General features: G+C 37.6%; 2 long non-coding RNA genes across 3 annotated transcripts in view; one reads left to right on the top strand and one right to left on the bottom strand.

Annotated features, from left to right (window-relative positions):
- Positions 1-5,000, top strand: part of LOC118767595 — a 169,249-nt gene that overhangs the window by 148,641 nt on the left and 15,608 nt on the right. The gene's annotated exons all lie outside the window — the stretch shown is intronic.
- The window catches only part of LOC118767596, a 72,938-nt gene that overhangs the window by 66,636 nt on the left and 1,302 nt on the right, over positions 1-5,000 (bottom strand). The window contains exon 2 of the long non-coding RNA XR_005003517.1: positions 3,742-3,746. This is a non-coding gene — a long non-coding RNA (uncharacterized LOC118767596). The remainder of the gene's footprint in view (positions 1-3,741; positions 3,747-5,000) is intronic.

Genomic DNA, 5,000 nt, shown 5'->3' on the forward strand with positions numbered 1-5,000 from the left:
ATACATAAATACGTACAAATGTACGTTGATATGTACACACAGACACGCACACACACACACATACACACACATACACACACACACAAGCACACACGCACACGCACACACGCACACACACACACGCACGCACGCACACACACACACACACACACACGCACGCACACACACACACGCACGCACACACGCACGCATACACGCGCGCGCGCGCGCACACACACACATACGCACGCACACACGCGCACACACGCAGATGTCACTGCTTGTACAATGGTGGCACTCATTTACATTCATTGGCAAAGCATCACTCGATCTCATGATAAAAAGATGTGTACACACACGCACACTCATACATACATGTACACATACGCAGAGGTGTGTGTGTGCGTGTGTGTGTCTGATGAAGGCTATGAAACCGAGACTTTGAAGTCACTGTCAACCACTTCCCTGCAAAATTAATAAACTATATAAATAAATCTTTGTTGATTGGATGTGTGCTCTTCTTTGCTGTCACATCCCACGAATGAAACTTTTTTGGACCGAATAGTGACGAGAAATGGATTCTCTATAAAAATGTCAAACACCGAAGACAGTGGGTAGGGAAAAGAGAAACACCGGCACCCCAGGCTAAATAAGGTTTTCGCCCATGTAAGGTATTGTTATCTGTTTGGTGGGATATGAAAAGTTTAGTCTATTTTGAACTTTTAAACCCAAACCAAATGATAACAAGCGAGCAGCTTGAGCAGCTTAAGTCAGTGCTAGAAGAAAAACGACCATCTTTGGTTTCAAAACGAAAGGTGTTCTTCCATCCGGATAATGCTCGGTCACATACAACGAGGATGGCATTCCAAAGGTTGGAGCAGTTTGAATGGGAATCGATACCCCACCCACCATATTCACCGCACATTTCCCTATCTGATTATCATTTATTCTGCAGTCTTCAAAATCATTTGAACTGAAAAAATATGAATTCTGTAGACGAGGTCAGAACAGTGGAAGAGTATTTTTCGTCACGGACAAGTCAATTATGGAAGAAGGGCCTAGCGATAGATAGCCAGACAGACAGAAGAGCATTGTAGAAAATGAGAGTATATTTTAGATTTAAAAAACTTTTATCTTAATTTTGAAACCCAAAGGTAGTATAAAAATACCGCATTATTTATGGGAAGACCCAATATCCATACATATACATATGCATATATACATAAATACACACACACATATAAATGGAAACCAAAATAATAAATTGAACGTTTAAATAATTTAATCATTAAATGATAAATTCAATTCAGTTTTATTATTTTATACAAACAAATGGTGAACTTTCTAACTCCCCATCTATACATACATACATACATACATACATACATACATACATACATACATACATACATACATACATACATACATACATACATACATACATACAGTACATACATGCATACATCATACATACATATGTGTAGGTATACATATATCTGTCTACAATACTTTTACACACCAGAATTTAGTCTAAGCGAACTTTCAGTAAAATATTATTGTGTAATGTGCCGCGTGATGAGATTCAACTTTGAACTATGTAGTTGAGAAATGAACTTTCAAACTCCCCATACATACATACATACATACATACATACATACATACATACAAACATACATACATACATGCATGCATACATGCATACATGCATACATACATGCGCATGCATACATACATACATATATACATACATACATGCATACATACATACATACATACATACATACATGCATACATAGATGCATACATGCATACATACATACATACATACATGCATGCATACATAGATACATACATACATGCATGCATACATACATACATACATGCATGCACACATACATGCATACATACATACATACATACATACATACATACATACATACATACATACATACATACATACATACATACATACATACATATGTGTGTATACGTATTTCTTTTTTATATATATATTTACTCAAGCATTTTTTTTTTTTGCAAGATAATTTATGTGAAATCTTATATTTAGGTAGGGTCATTTTCCAATAAAAGCACATGCACCGGTTGTATTTCACTTTCTTTAACATTCTCAGCCAAGAAAATGAAATTTATTAAATAATATACTTAATCAACACTAAATTAATTATTTGATCAATTAGCAGGAGCATCAGTTAGTATCTTCAATCTGTGATCAGCTTCGGCGCAGGAGGCAATAAAACATTATGTATTAACATGTTCCTACCTACTTTTTGCCACATGTTAAGGGAGGTCAATGGAATAACAAAGAAACATTTGCAAATTGTTGTAGTGGAAGTGGTTGAGGTGGTGGCGTTAACATTGGTGGTGAATGGAGAAAGATACAAAACCGTGTGATGAATTGGTAAAGTATTAATTCGATACATAAACTTCATTACATGCACAGGAGTGGCTGACTGGTAGGAAGTTTGTTTCCCAACCACATGGTTCCGGGTTCAGTCTCACTTCGTAGCACCTTGGGCAAGTGTCTTCTACTATAGCCTAAGGCCGACCAAAGCCTTGTGAATGAATTTGGTAGATGAAAACTGAAAGTAGCCCGTCGTATATATATATGTGGTGTGTGTGTGTGTGAGAGAGAGAGTGTGTGTTTGTGTTTGTGTGTGCGAGCGTGTGTGTGTGTCTCTGTCTCCCCCCACCATCGCTTGACAACCAATGTTGGTGTGTTTACGTCCCTGTAACTTAGCGGTTCGGCAAAAAAAGACCGATAGAATAAGTACTAGGCTTACAAAGAATAAGTCCTGCGGTCGATTTGTCCGACTAAAGGCGGTGCTCCAGCATGGCGGTAGTCAGATGACTGAAACAAGTAGAAGAATAAAAGAATGTGTGTACGTGTGTGTGTGTGTTATTTATATTTATATTGTGTGTGTTTCGATGGTTAGATAGATAGATAGATAAATAGATAGATAGATAGATAGACAGACAGACAGACAGACAGACAGACAGACAGACAGACAGACAGACAGACAGACAGACAGACAGACAGACAGACAGACAGATAGATAGATAGATAGATAGATAGATAGATAGATAGATAGATAGATAGATAGATAGATAGATAGATAGATAGATAGATAGATAGATCGAGAAGCCTGCTAAGATCCTCATATTTTCAATGGTGTGTTTAAAATTATTATAATAATTTACCTGATTGTATCATACAAAATGTGATGGCTGAAATCCCGGCACTTTAAGATCATACTCTAAATGAAATGTAGTCGGCGACATTTAATTTTAGGAAGCTCTCCATGTATATAAATAATTATGTGTTACCATAAGTATGTCTATTTATTGTTCTATCGTTCAGTTTCCACGCACTTCGCCTGTAGGCAGTAATATGTATGCGAGGAAGATTCTTACTCTCCATTATAGATTCTGTCTAGGTCAAACAATTAGGTCGCATAGATTTATTTGACATCAGTGTAAGGGATTTTGATAACAAATATATGCAAGTCTGTCGGACGATGTATAATAGACGTACAAAGTACAACCTTGATAGATAACCTGTCACATAAAGAGAAGCTGGCTGATTGTCAATCGTCAATGGGCATCTACTGGACATCATTAGGAAGGCGCTCAAGTATTTTGCCCGATAAATATTTATAAGCATTTATCTCAATGTTGTAAACTTCCTTGATTTACCAAATACAAACCGCGGCACTAAACAGAAAATGACCTCATACACTGACGTCACCTGTCTATTGTCTTTAAACACTAAATTAGTAACATAAGGAGAGGAATACCCATTCCTTCTTCAAACAATGAAAGCGACCAGGAAAAAATAGCATACAGACTTGTCTTATATTAAAAAAACTTTTCAAAACGATATTATCATTGGAAATATGTGGTAAGAAGTTTGCTTCCCACACACATGATTACGGGTTCAGTTCCACTGCGTGGGACGTTGAGCAAGTGTCTTCTATTGTAGCCTCGTGCCGACAAAAGTCTTGAGAGTGGATTTGGTAGGCGGAAACTGAAAAAAGTCTGTCGTATATATATATATATACGTATGTATGTACTTTTCTCTGTGTGTGTGCGTGTGTGTGTGTGTCTGTGTTTGTCCCTCCATCAGCACTTCGAGGTGGTGGTGTGTTTACAGCCCCGTAACGTAGTGGTTCGGTAAATGTCCGACAGAATAAGTACTAAGAAGTACTAAGCTTCAAAACAATGTCCTGAGGTCAATTTGTTCTACTAAAACCTTTCAAGGTGGTGCACCAGCATGGCCGCATTCAAATGGCTGAAACAAGTAAGAGAATAAAATTATTTCTGTCTCTCTTGTTTACGAAACAGACAGAAACAAGGAAAATGCCACTTGTATTTGAACATTATGCAAATATTCTTTTAAAAAACTTTCCTTTTAATTCCTCCAAAATTTAATTGTTTTCCATACTTACAGTTGAAAAAGTCTCAATGACCGAAACCGGTACTGAAATATTTTTTATAAAATTATTTTAGTATTTTCTACCTTGACTTTTTTTTCCATATATATCAACTCGTGTGTTCCTTTTAAACCTTCTACATGTAAGGGTAAAGACCCCCTTCGGTCATGAATGACCATGGGATTGCACCTAGAAAGTTACCTTCCTAGATACAAGTCTGGGCAAGGTTGTTTATGGAAGACCAGCAGTCGCCCATGCATACCAGCCTCCCCTCTCCACGCCACCAGTGTTATCCAAGGGAAAGACAAAGGTCGATACAGCTTGGCACCAGTGACGTTGCAACTCATTTCTACAGTTGAGTGAACTGGAGCAACGTGAAATAAAGTGCCTTGCTCGAGAACACAACACGCAGCCCGGTCCGGGATTCGAGCTCACAACCTCACGATCGTAAGCTCGACGCTCTAACCACTGAGCCATGCGCCTTCACATATATACATATATAAATATATATATACACACATACATACATATATATACATATATATATATATGTGTGTGTGTGTGTGTGT

This window comes from Octopus sinensis, linkage group LG23, assembly GCF_006345805.1.
Source record: "Octopus sinensis linkage group LG23, ASM634580v1, whole genome shotgun sequence".
Taxonomy (NCBI): domain Eukaryota; kingdom Metazoa; phylum Mollusca; class Cephalopoda; order Octopoda; family Octopodidae; genus Octopus; species Octopus sinensis.